At 44.3% G+C, this 14,585-nt stretch overlaps 1 pseudogene; it reads left to right on the top strand.

The window, feature by feature from the left end:
- LOC109926205 overlaps nucleotides 1-14,585 on the top strand; it is a 468,382-nt pseudogene that overhangs the window by 12,789 nt on the left and 441,008 nt on the right.

Below are 14,585 nucleotides of genomic sequence, written 5' to 3'. Positions count from 1 at the left end.
TGAGGGTCGGTGTGGACTTGTTGGGCCGAAGGGCCTGTTTCCACACTGTAGGGATTCTAAGAGAAACCTGCATCTCCTTTCCACCTGATTAGAGATTTAACAGGGGGAAGTCAGTCAGCCATTTTAGGTTTATTCAATAAATTTGATTCAGTTTTATGATCGTTTGAACTTTTACTTTATAAATTCTATGTCTTGATGTCTCTCTCACACCACCTGATGAAGGAGCAATGCACCAAAGGCTACTGTTTTCAAACAAGCCTGTTGGACTATAACCTGCTGTCATGTGATTTTTGACAATGTTTACAAACTGAGCATGACACTGTTGCAGTTAACATAATAAGGTGTAGAACTGCGTGAACACAGCAGGCCAAGCAGCCTCAGAGGAGCAGGAAAGCTGACATTTCGGAACTAGACCCTTCGTCAGCAATGGGGGAGGGGAAGGGGATTCTGAAATAAATAGGGAGAGAGGGGGAGGCGGAGAGAAGTTGGATAAAGGAGACAGTCAGATCAAGAAGGGTCTAGGTCTGAAACGTCAGCTTTCCTGCTCTGATGATGATGCTTGGCCTGCTGTGTTCATCCAGCTCTACACCTTGTGATCTTAAATTAATCCTGTCCAGATTTGCTGCTCTTTGTCCTTTACTGAATAACGTAAACACATTTTTCCAGGACCAGAAACAAAGTCAGACCAATGAGGGAGGCAAGTGCCTTGATCAAAATGAATGAACCAATCTTGGTTATCTGTAATCTATTTATTTCACTTATTTGTCCTGCCCATTTCTGGGATGTGGTTTATAATGTTGCTGCTGGAATCAGGAAAATGAAACTGAAAGTATTTCACTGAACACTGATCACCATTTTACTGAGAGCACAGAAAACAGTGATCAGACATTCAAGATGGAAGTTGATCTTTCCTGTGCTGTTTGCCATGACCTGCACAAAGATCCTGTCTTACTCGACTGTGATCACAGCTTCTGTCGATCCTGTATAACCCAGTACTGGGGGAAAGCTGTCATTGCCTGCTGTCCTGTCTGTAGAACGGAGACTTCCTCCAAGACTCTGAGACCCCACCGCGCTGTCTCCAACATCGTGGAAACATTTGTAAAATGCGGTGGAGGCGGTGAAATTCAGCAGGAATGCAGCCGACACAAGGAGAAGCTAAAGATTTTCTGTAAAACTGATAATCAGCTCATCTGTCCTGTTTGTCAGATTTCGAAAAATCATCAAAACCACCAGTTGCTGCCAATTGAAGAAGCTGCTGAAGAGTTTAAGGTGAGGAGAAACCGGATTGAACAAAATATAGAAACAGATAATGGAATCTTGAACAGGAAACATTCAGAGAGTCGACTTTGAGCATCTTTCACCAATTATCCTTCAATTACTCAGCAGTTAGATGATTTTTTTTCACTTTAGAACAACAATGAAAACATATTTATTCACTGCTTTTAACGTCATAAAACATACGTCATAAAACTTCTCTGGCTGTCCACTCTATCTATACCTCTGATCATTTTGTACACCTCTATCAAGTCACCTCTCATCCTTCGTAGTTCCAAAGAGAAAAGCCCTAGCTCTCTCAACCTTTCCTCGTAAGACCTTCCCTCCATTCCAGGCAATATCCTGATAAATCTCTTCTGCACCCTTCCCAACGCCTCCACATCTTTCCTGTAATGAGGCGACCAGAACTGGACACAATACTCCAGATGTGGCCGAACCAGGCTTTTGTATAGCTGGAGCATAACTTCACGGCTCTTGGACTCGATTCCTCTATTAATGAAAGCTAACACACCATACGCTTTCTTAACAACTCTATCCACCTGGGTAGCAGCTTTCAGGGAACTGTGAACATGAACCCCAAGATCCCTCTGCTCCTCCACAATGCCAAGAATCTTTCCGTTAACCCTGTATTCTGCTTTCAAGTTTGCCCTTCCAAAATGAATCACCTCACACTTTTCAGGGTTAAACTCCATCTGCCACTTCTCAGCCCAGCTCTGCATCCTATCAATGTCCCTTTTTAACCTAGAACAGCCCTCCGCACTGTCCACAATGCGACCCACATTCGTATCATCCGCGAACTTGCTAATCCACCCTTCCACTCCTTCATCCAAATCATTTACAAAAATCAGAAATAGAAGAGGACCCAGGACAGATACTTGTGGTAGACTACTTGCAACTGAGCACCATGTTGAATATTTCCTGTCCACTACCACCCTTTGTCTTCTAAGGGTCAGCCAATTCTGAATCCAATCTGCCACATTTTCCCCTATCCCATCCTCCTTACCTTCTGCATGAGCCTACCATGGGGAACCTTATCAAACGCCTTACTTAAATCCATGTATACCACATCCACTGCTCTACCTTCATCCATGTGCTTGGTCACCTCTTTAAAGAATTCAGTAAGGTTTGTGAGGCATGATCTACCCCTCCCAAATCCATGCTGACCATCACGAATCAAACTGTGCCTTTCCAAGTGATCATAAATCCTATCTCTTAGAGCCCTTTCCAATAATTTTCCCACCAGTGATGTAAGGCTAATTGGCCTGTAATTTCCAGGGTTTCCAGTTTCCAATTTTCTTGACATTGTTTAAAGAATAAGTTAGAAATAAGACATTGTTAAATGATTGACATTACAGTCAGACAAAAAAGAAATTACAAGTAAATGTTACATTGTAGTAGCTGAGCGCAGGGACTTCCACAAGTGGTCTGACTGCAAGTGCTCCGCTCTGTTCCAAGCCTCCAGTCTGCTCCATCATGACTCTCAGCTGCTCCAAGATACGTTTTCCCCGGGACTGCTTTCCCTCACCGGCCTCTGCCTGGGACTCAATCCCTGCGCCGGCATCCGCCCAAGATTGCTTTCCCAAACCGGCTGCTGCTCCAGGACTGCTTTACCATGCCGGCTGCTGCTTTGGGACTGCTCCCCGCGTGCCGGCCGTTGCTCCTCTGGGACTGCTTCCCCGCTGCAAAATGTGCAGCCACCAGTGGGGGAGTGATTAAAATCAAGGCTGTCAAGAGGCCAGAATTCAATGACAGCAGGTGTCTATTAGGATTTCGAGGCTGAAGGAGATTCCAGAGAAAAAGGGAAGCAAGACCAGGTAGAGGTTTTAAAACAAGGATGTGTAAGGTTTACCATTCAGGAGGCTCAGATTATCCAAAGTTGAGAACTTATCAAGTTAAGTTTATTAAATTTACTAAGAAACAACAGTTTGGATATCATACAGAGTCTAAATGTGCAGATCGGCTATGTGTGATGTACCAGGTGACAACAGTTTCCTGGTTCCCAAATAAAACAGATGGATGGGGGAAGCAGAGGAAGCTGGTCTCATATCTGAAAGTGCAGTCTCCTCAGGACAATTGACCTGAACACCCTAAGCTTTGGTACATTCTCAGGCTGTCCAAATGGTCAGTGAAAGCCTGCCCTGCCCTCTTCTCAACATGGAGCGGCCCATCCTGCATGCCCCATGACTGTTTCTCCTCTTCCTCACTCCGCCTTGTGAAAGGAGTTTATAACCTTGACCATTATAGCGCATTCCATGCGTGTGGCATGTCACTCACTCTGGCTCTCATTGTCCCAGTGACACAACCCTGTAACCTTGGGAAGAGCAACATATATAAGGGATCTGTCCCCATGTCCTTCTGATTCAGAGTCCTGGGGCAGTGAAGGCTCCTGCAGGACTTCATATGCAAGCACTGTCAAGCCCCCACCTCCCTCCTTTCCTCTGTCCACTCAAAGCTGCTGCATGTGAGTTGAGCACTTCAGTTCATATCTGATTGCTGACCAATGTTCAGTTTACTTTCAGGTTTGGATGTTGTAGTTTACATTAATTGAGCTTCCAGAGGTCTGGCCCCTCGCCCTTCCCCTGTGTATTCTCTGTGAGGGACATTATTTTGAACGCACTGAGAAGATGGTGAATCTTCAATTCCCGTTGTAATCCTTCACCACGAATCTTCTCCTTCGAATCTATAATCTCCCCCATAACACTTAATCTGATCCTGTCCTCTGTTCCCCACACTCTGTTGTGCTCCTCTCTCTTCGGTCACTATTTCAGAATTTCCATTGACCTCCTTGAGCAGCCGCAGCCCCTAGCCCAGACTGTTCCAGTTCCCTATTCCAGCTTAACCCTGACACTGCCCCTTGTTCAACTCCCCCACTCCCTGACCAACACCCACATCATCCCATTCAGTTCCTTACTCTGAACATGCAGCTCCCACTCTTCCTTTTTGCCCTTACCCCATCACTGTCACTCTCCACTCTGCTTCTTCTGATCCTCTCCAACCACACCCTTTAAGTTTTCTTGCCTGCCCATGCCTTTCCTCCTTCCCACTATTATCTGGGCCTTTTCAGTTCAGACTCCTTTTGTGTTAATCCCTTTCTGTCTGTCTCAGACCATGTCTGTGACTTTAGCCAGCCTGGCTGCCTCACTTGAGCAGCTTATTACCCCTGGATCTGCTTCTCCCTATACTGCTCCTTAACCTGTTGGAGAAGTCTGATGTGACAGTGGCTACTCCAGAGCTGGAGTCCTCCTGTCCTCCTGGGAGTGTCCTGCTGTTACCAAGTTCCAAGCAAAGCTGTTACTTCATGAGCCTTCATGTGAGTGACTCATGGGAAGTATGTTCAAAAGAAACCCTGTGAATCAGGGACAGAGAACACCACCAGCAACCACAGAAACTCAGAGATTTACAGCACAGAGGGAGACCATTTAGACACTGGTGAATCTTTGGAATTCCTTATCCTGGAGAACTGTGGAAACTCAGTCACTGAGTATGTCCAAGACAGAGAATCTATAGATTTCTAGACAGTGATGACATCATGGAGATATGGGGAGTGTGCAGGAAAATATCACTGACATAGATGATCAACCAAAGTCTAGAATGGCACAGCAGGCTCAGGGCTGAATGGCCTGCTCCTGCTCTGATGTGTCTGCTCAGTCTATCGTATCTGTGCTGGCTGATAGAGGCATCAGTCCTGATCCCACTTTGCAGCTCTTGTTCTGGAGCCTTGGAGTTTGTTTGAAATGTGATGACTCATGTTTCTCCCACACTTTAAGGCAGTGAATTCCAAACCCTCATCATCCCGTGTGTGAAACCATTTCTCAAATCTCCTCTTCTTTTTCCAATTCTACAAAATCTATTAATGACCTCTCTTCCTATCCACTCTCTCAGGGCCCCTTGTAAATTTGTGCATCTCAATTTGATCTCCTCAATCTCCCCCATCCCAAAGGAAACAGCTCTAGCTTATTTAATCTTTCCTGATGTGTTAAGTTCTCCATTGTTACATACTTTTCTGGTGTGAACCCACCTTTCCTGTAATATGGTGAGCAGAACTGGACAGTTCCAGACTGAACAGAACAGTATTCTAGCTGTGGTCTGATTAATGATTTCTACAGTTCAAACATAACCTAATTGCTCTTACATTTTACACAATGACCATGAAAATGAAATATCCCACATGTCTAATAAAAACCGAAAGAACCGCAGATGCTGTAATCAGGAACAAAAACAGAAGTTGCTGGAAAAGTTCAGCAGATCTGGCAGCATCTGTGAAGAAGAATGTTAACCCTGATTTTTTTTCTTCATGGATGCTGCCAGACCTGCTGAGCTTTTCCAGCATCTTCTGTTTTTATCCCATATGCCTCTCTAACAACCTCACAGACCTGTCCTGCAACTTCAGGGATCTGTGGACATGTTCTCCAAGGTCCTTCTGTACCTCTACACTTCTCAGTATCTGACTAATCATTGTGTAATGTCTCAAAATGCATCACCTCACACTTCTCCAGAGCGAATTTCATTTGCCATTCTCTGACTATATTTGCTACATTTAAAACCACGAAGCAATGTTTGAACTTTCATAGCCTCGAATCCATAAAACCACAGACAATCATTGCAGAAAGAGAACATTTAGCCCATAATTTCTGAACCAGTCTAAAATACAAATTTAAATATGAGCCACCCATTCTGATCCCACGTTTCAGCACCTGATCCACAGTCTTGCAGGCTAGAGCACATCTGGTGCCTCCACAATTGAACTAGGCAGCAAAATCAAGACAAATACTACCAACTCAGTGAATGATTTTCTCATGTTCCCCCCAGTCCTTCTACCAGTCATTCCCTCTCTGTGCCCCTTACTAATTGAACTCTCCCTGAAGGGAAATAAGACTTCACCATCGAGTCCATGCAACGTGAAAAACTACTCAGATCTATTGATACACAAATCCAATGCAACTAATTATCAATCTATCAGTCTACTCTTGACCATCATTAAAGTGATGGTAGGTATTTCCAACAGTGCTATCAATTAGCAATAACCTGCTCCCTGGCTCATTTTGAGTTCCATTAGGGCAACTCAACTCCTGACCTTATTACAACTTTGATTCAAATATGGTCAGAAGAGCTGAATTCCAGAGGTGAGGTGAGAAACCAAGGCCACATTTGAATGAGTGTTATGTGAAGGAGCCTGAGCAGAGTCAGAGTCAATGGGAATGAGGGCGGACGCTTTTTGCTGGTGGAAGTCATACCTGCCACACAGAAGAAAATGGTTGTGGTTTGAGGTCAGTCATGTCAGCTCCAGGACATCTCTATAAAAACCGAAAGAACTGCAGATGCTGTAAATCAGAATAAAAAAACTAGTTGCTGGAAAAGCTCAGCAGGTCTGGCAGCATCTGTGAAGGCAAAAACAAGAGTTAATGTTTCAGTTCCGGTGACCCTTCCTCAGAACTCAGGAAGGGACCCAAAACATTAACTCTGTTTTTTCCTTCACAGATGTGCCAGACCTGAGCTTTTCCAGCAACTTTGTTTTTGTTCCAGGACATCTCTGTCAGAGTTCCTCAGTGAAGTGTCCTTGGCCCGACTGTCTTCAGCTGCTTCATTAATAACCATCAGACCTGGGGATGTTCACTGATGATTTTACAAGTTCAGCCCGTTCAGAACTCCAGAGAAGTTCTATGTTGAAATGCAGCAAGACTTGGACAATGTCTAGTTTTAGGCTGTAAGTGATAAGTAATATTTAAAATCACAGAATCCTTACAGTGTGAAAGCAGGCTATTTGGTCCATTGAGTCCGCACCGACCCTCCGAAGAGTAGCCCACCCAAATCCACTTTGCTACCCTATCCCTGTTACCCTGCATTTACCATGGCTAATCCACCCCGAATCTGTACATCCCTCGACACTGTGAGCAATTTAGCATGGCCAATCCAACAAACCTGCACATCATTTGACTGTGGCAGAGGACTGGAGCACCCGAAGGAAACCCACACAGACCTAATGTTGGAATACAACCTGCTGTCAGGCAGCAGTGCTAACCACTGAACTATGATTCCACCCCTTGTGTGACACAAATGCCAGATAATGATCATCTCCAACAAGGGAAGATTGAACCACCACATCGTTACCATCGCTGAATACCCCACTTCAAATTTTGGATGTTGCTATTGACCAGACCATAAATACACTGGCTACAAGAGTAGGTCAGAGACTAGTGGTCATGCAGGCAGTAACTCACCTCCTGATTCCCTAAAGCCAGTTCAACATCTATAAGGCACAAGTCAGGATCATGATGGCACACTCCCCTTTGGCCTGGTTGAATTCAGCTTCAACAACACGCAGGGAGATTGACATCATCCAAGACAAAGCAGCCCACTTAGTTTGCACCAGGTCCTCGAACAATCACTCCTTCCACCAGTGACACTCATCCAGAAGGTCCAATGCAGAAATTCACCCAGACTCTTTCGACATCCCCATTGAATCATAGGGCAATTACCATCCAGATTGACAAGGGCAGAGATAAAACACCAATTTTACACCAGACAGCATTCTGAACATTTACTTCAGAAACTGCTAAATCTGAAGTAGAAGTTTCCCGTAAATAAGCTTTCAGATAATTAAATTTAACCAAATGATGTTTAATTTTTTGGGAATGTATTTCTGAAAGTGTGCTAATTAATTGATGGTTTTGTTCAGGAGGAACTGCAAACCTTCCTGAAGTCAGTTCAGGACAAGAAGCAGGCGTGTGAAGCTGGAAAAAGTGGTTATGAAGAAACATTATCCCACATTCAGGTACTTTTGATCTTACTTTGTTCTATAATTTGTACAGAATTGTAACCATTCAGAATTGTGCTGTACAGAACTCCAGTCTCCATTTAAACATTGATATTGCATGAATTAAACTGGATCTCAGAATTATCACTTTTGGGAATGATTGAACAGGTTGTAAGTCATTTCTCTGGAAAAGAGAAGACCGAGGCTAACCTCATTGAATTCTTTAAAATTATAACAGATTTTGAAAATGTGGGTACAGAGAAGATGTTTCTCTTTGACAAGGAGCTCAAAACTTAGGGTTTTAAATCCTAGATTGTCATCAATAAATCCAAAGGGGAATTCAGGAACTTCATTAGAGTTCCCTTTTCTGAGTGAATTATCATCTGATATTCTACCATTGATTATATCCAATTTATTAACCAGATCTCACTGCATGATGGGATGATTCACTTCACAAAAATGTCATATTATTCTCTACACAGTATCAGGACTGTGAATGAATGAGATTGGGAATGTTCTTATCAATGATTTGCTGATATGAACAGGACTGCTCAGACTGAACAACATTTTAAAACCCCTCATTTGTTTTTATTCAATCTGATTATTCTTTCCCAAAGGACCAAGGTGTAAAGACAGAGAAACAGATTAAAGCTGAATTTGAAAATCTTCACCAGTTTCTCCGTGAAGAAGAGAGGATCATGTTGGAAGATCTGAAACTGGAGAAAAGGAAAAAGAGCCAGGAGATGAAGGAGAGGATTGAGAAGATAACGAAGGAAATCTCATCACTTTCAGTCACTGTTCAAGATATTGAACAGCAACTAAGGGAACAGGACAGCATCACATTTTTAACAGTAACTATTTATTTTTCTTTACTTTGCCTCTTTTCTTTGAGATTGTCTTGATCAATTGCAGATTCTGTCATCAAAATGTATAAACCCCACTGACCAACAGCACACCAATGACCTATGACATGGTGTTTTCTCTGTCTCATACTCAAGCACGAACAGCTGTCTTTAACATGGAAATTACACAGTCTGTAGCGTGTCTACTGCAGGAAATATTACAAGAGAACATTTTAGTGAACAGAAACAATGAGGAAAATTGACTTCGTAAAGAGTGAGAAACCTTCAGGGTGGTCAGGCCATTCTCCTCTGTGTGTACGTTTCCAGCCCTGCCCAAGTGCAGCGTGAGTGGCCCAGAGTGTCCAGGTGTACGTGAAGGATCTTGAAGGGTAGTCCCCTTCTGACCACCGGCCAAATGATATCTTGGTGCGTTTTGGAAAGTTCTGGCAATAAGGCATTCTGACAAATAACTTTGACCGTCTGCTCAGGGAAAAACCTGGCAGGATCCACCCTCTCCTTTTCCTACAGGGTCTCAAGGATGCTACTTGCTGACCTCTTCCTGATGGACTGGTGGTCAAAGGCATTTTTTGGTTTCAAATTTCTCTACAAAGGACAGGTGACACAGAATGGTCCAACTACTTGGAGTGTTCAGTGGCAATGAGGCCAGTCCCATCCTTCACAACAGGTGGGACCTGAGTACCAAGGGTCTGTGCACAGCTTGATGCATCCATACACAAAGGTGGCCATCAGGATGAGGGCAGTGTTGGGTAAGTTCTTCCCCCACTTGTTCAGAATTTTGAATATGGTGTCTCTACAGACCTGCTCTATCTTAGACTTCCAGATGAAGTGGAAGAGGGTTCGGGTAACTGCAATGGTGCAGTTTTAGGAATGGGCCAGACCTGCGCCATGTACAACAACAGAGAGAGTGCCTCACTCTAATGACCAGATTTTTAACCCACAATGGAGAGGTAGTGGTGCTCCCAAAAACTAGTTTCTGCGTTACTTTGGCATTACACTTCTTGCAATATTTTGTGCATCCCCAGTCCCTCGGATCCATATTTCTCGCACGTTCAGGTAATCTGTACTGATGGTGAAGGGGCGAAAGAATTGTTTGGCTCCGTTCCCAAGGAACATGGCCTTGCGCTTGCCCAGATTTATCTTGCATCCCGAGGCCAGTTTGAACTGGTCGCAGATGCTCATTAGTCTGCGCACTGATTGTGGATCCGAGCAGATAATGGCGACATCAACTGTGGTCAGGGAGGCATTGACTTGCAGGCCTCAGTCGCCTGGAATAGTTGCCCTCTCAGGCTTGCATCCTTCCTGATGGACTCAACCAAAGAATCAATACAACACACAAACAAGGCAGGAGGAGAGTGGGCAGCCCTGCTTGACTCTGGACCTGATCGGGAAGCTTTCTGGTTCCCACCCATTGTTTGAGACTGCGCTAACAATGTTGGTGTAGAGCAGTCAGATTCAGGTGCAAATTCCCTCTCCAAAGCCCATTTTGGAGAGCACATCCCATCTGTATGTGTGCAATATCCTGTCAAAGGCCTTTTCCTGGTCCAGGCTGATGAGGCAGTCATCAACCCACTGTCCTGCACATCAGCAATCATATACCTGAGGAGTGCAAGGCTGTCCGAGCTCGTCCTGTCCGTTACAGCACAGGTTTGGTAAGGGTGAATCACCGATCCCAGAGCAGACCTGACCCTGTTGACGATGACCTTAGATAGGATTTTGTAATCTGCATTCAGCAATTTAATCGGACACCAATTTCTAATTTCCTCCCTCTTCCCCTTTCTGCTTGTAGGTGAGGATGATATCTTCTCTCGTGGATTCGCACAAACTACCTGCCAGAAGCATACCATCATTCGCCTCCCGCAGATCCTAGCGATCAAGTCCCACAGAGCTGAATACAACTCAGCCGGTAAACTGGGAATTTTATTCTTTTCTAAGGACTTGAGCTTATCCACAAATAATGGCTGGTCCAGTCTCTCCCACAATGCTGTCACCTAAGATCTCCGTGATAGAAAACAGGATCGACTGGGAGGCCACGCTGCCTGTGGGTTTTGTGTCATACTGGCTGGTATAAAAGGATTTTCTCATCATCAGGATGTCAGACTGAGATGACGTTACTGGCCAACCTCTCCCTTCAGGCTGCTGTACACCGAGCTCTCCTTAAGCACCTTCTGGAAGAGGAAACAAGAACACAGTTCATCCTGCTTCATGGCGTGGACTGTGGACCGGAAGATTATCTTGGAATGCTCTGAGGCAAACAGCGAGGCTTGCTGGCTCTTCACCTCCTTGTGTTTCTCCTTGACATTGAACCCCATGGTCTGCAGCAGGAGTAGGTTCTGAATTCTTTTCTGGAGTTTGGGCAGTTTCCCCCATCTCTCTCTTGACTTCTGAACACTTTTGAGGATGAAGAACCTCTTGATGTTTCCCCTTGACTGTTTCTCACCAGCCCAATGGAGACTCAAAGGGAGGTTTCACGGTTCTCCAACCTGTGTAATCCCTTTTGCCTCCTCAATGTTTTCTGGGATCAACAGTATCACATTCAGCTTCCATGTTCCCCTGCTGGTGCACTGTTCATCCTGTAGGTGAGCAGGAGCCAGTAGTCAGTGAAGAACACAGGCTTGATGTCAGTGGACCTGACCAAGAACACGCGGGATACAAACAGAAAATCTATCCTTGAGCAGATAGCCTATTTGGCTGTGACCAGGTATATCTATGTTGCACTCCATCTGCAGGGGTGCTGAAGGCATCGTGCAGCTTGGTGACTTTGACGCTTCCATCAGCAATCTGGACGTGCTGTCCGGTTTGATGTCAACTATTCCAGATCACCCATTCACATCGATGATGCAGTTGAAGTCTCCGGCCAGAATGACCGGCCTGGATTTTGCCAACAGCTACAAGGAGGTGCTTGCCCACCACCTCCTTAACCTCAGAGATGGTGAAGTTGCATCCTCGCAGCCAGGCCAGAGGAATGGCTATCATTTGCCCTGACCAAATCAAAAGCACATGTGTCTATAAGCTCAACCATTTTCTGTAGCTGCTGAGTTGCGGTATCCCACATTCCTGCAGAAACAGGAGGTCTGCTTTGACTTTGGCCAGGTAAGCCAATGTGGAAACACATCACGTAGTAGATTTAATGCTACGCAAATAATTACCAGCAATTTTGAGACTGTTTTGGAGTTTATAGAATTATCAATAGACCCATTGTCCAATCAGCCATGATCTTGTCACTGGGAGACTCCCTGCATCCCCATGGTGTGGGAAAACTGTTGGACTCTCTCCGCGTTGAGGTAGCCATCTTGTTCCTCCCTGGAGGAAATTGCCCTGATCTGGTGTCTTTGGGGCGGTATCAAAGCCAGGAAGCTCTGGTTCTGAATCCAGCAGAGGACTGTTGTGCTCTGCTCTTGATTCATAGCGATTCTGCTGCTGGTTGCCTGGAGATGTGGTGCAGTGGGTACCCTGTGGTTCCTGATGCCTGAAAGTTGGGCTTCACTGAGTATCCCGGGATGTCTGGTGTTTTCAGGCTTGGGATGCCCTCACCTTCTCCGCTATGGTGCTCTGCCTCTTTTTCTGTTGGTGGACATCCCTCTGCACCTCTTTGTTGTCAGAGGAGCTGCTGGTGTGTCCATCGCACAGCTGCCTCTTTCCATTTCAGTGTGAACTTGTGGGGGCCAAACATGGTTTCCTTTTCTGGTTGTTTCTCATTTGTAACCACTCACCTGCCTCATTCATTTCCTCTTCTTCCATTGACTCCATCTGTTCAGGTGGAATCTTTTCTTTATTTAAAAAGTATACTTTATTCATAAAAAATATCTTTAAATGTGTACATAGTCAGTATGTCCTGTACAGTAGCATATCAAAAAAACATACAGACATTGGAATTTGACTCTATTCAAACAAATCAAAGGCATCTCTTCCTTGAACAAGATTATATTTACATCCATTTGAAGTACTGAGAGGGTCTGAAGACTGAACAAACACTCATTTAACATCAGCAGAAAGACCTCAAACAGTGGTCTTTCCTCACTGCACCTTGGCAGCAGCTGCCCCAACCTTTAGCGTGTCCCTCAGCACGTTGTCCTGGACCTTGGAATGGGCCAGTCTGCAACACTCGGTCGGGGTCAACTCCTTGTTCTGGAAGACCAATATGTTTCGGGCAGGCCAAAGAGTGTCTTTCAATGAGTTGATGGTCCTCCAGGTGTACCTTGCTTTAACATCTCAGCTGAAACCCAGTCACTCTCAGACAATGGAGTTACCATCCAACTGGGTGGTCATTGAGCTCAGAGTGACTCGACAGTGAGTGTCCCTGACTTTATAATTCATTCTGTATGGTTCAGGGTTTCAGGTTACATAGAGTGGGCTGACACTCTATCTGGAATATAACTGCAGACAAAGATTGAGAGACAGTTTGATAAGTCCCGATGTTGACCATAAAACTAACATGGCAGCTTTTCCTCTTTCCAGGAAATCAGTGATTTCCATTGGACAACCCTGGTGTTGATTTCCAGAAACATTTGTCTTCAGGACACATACTCATTCTAACATGGAAGCATTACAGTAACTCTCTGCAAACAATAAACTAATTCTAGCAATTTGACATCATGAAAATTTTCCGATTGGATTGTACCCGTGTCAGTTGTTCTATGCAGTAAAATCAAGTAATTTGTAATATTGTGGAGTAACTCAGTCCAGTGAGGACAAGAAGAGATAGTCCAAACCTCCCTGAATTTAAATTGTTCATTTTTTGGGGAATCCAGTTTGGGACTTTACTTTTTATGATAAAGTTTTCTTTAAAAACAAATAATAAAATTTGTTCTTGTTCCACAGAAATTTCTGGATATACAGAAAAGGTAAAATTTACATCCTTGATTTAATTTTTATTTCTAACATATTCCTCCCCCACTCAAGAATAATCTAACACTGACCTTTATCCCCTGTTTCAGAGTGAAGCAAACTCTCCCAGAGCCACAGAATGTTTACCCTTTAATAAATGTGGGCAAATACATTAGTTCCCTGCGGTACAAAGTGTGGGAAAAGATGCCGACAGTGATTAATACAGGTGGGTGTGAGCTTCCTGACACCAGGTGTTCAACAGTTCGCAAATCATCCACAGTATCCCTACAGTGTGGAAACAGGCCCTTTGGCCAAACTAGTCCATACTAGTCCATACTAATCCTCCAAACAGCATCCCACCCAGACCCATATATCTGCCCACTCCCTGTAACCTTGCATTTCCCATGGCGAACGCACCTAACCTACACATCCCTGAACACTATGGATAATTTAGCATGGCTAATCCACATAACTTGCACAACTTTGGACAATTATGAGTAGAAGGGTGCTGTCTCTTTCTAATATTTAATTGTCTTTGTAACTGATGTGTTTTCATTTCAGTCAATGTTTTGTGAAAATACAGAATTGACTGATCTCTCTGTTGCAGTGACTTGCTCCACCTGCTGGACACTCCTAGTTTTGAACAAAAACTGAAGTTGCTGGAACAGCTCAGCAGGTCTGGCAGCATCTGTGAAGAAAAAAATCAGAGTTAACGTTTCGGGTCTGGTGACCCTTCCCCAGGACTACAGGATCCACAGTTCTCTCGGTTTTTACTCCCAGTATTGATTTGATTTGATTTGATGTATTATTGTCACATGTATCTAGGTAACATGAAAAGTTTTTTTTTGTGTACAGTACAGGCAGACTAT

This window comes from Rhincodon typus, chromosome 35 (assembly GCF_021869965.1).
Source record: "Rhincodon typus isolate 14 chromosome 35, sRhiTyp1.1, whole genome shotgun sequence".
Taxonomy (NCBI): domain Eukaryota; kingdom Metazoa; phylum Chordata; class Chondrichthyes; order Orectolobiformes; family Rhincodontidae; genus Rhincodon; species Rhincodon typus.
Note: the sequence above shows the minus strand (reverse complement) of the source record. Positions and strands in the feature narration are given on the sequence as shown.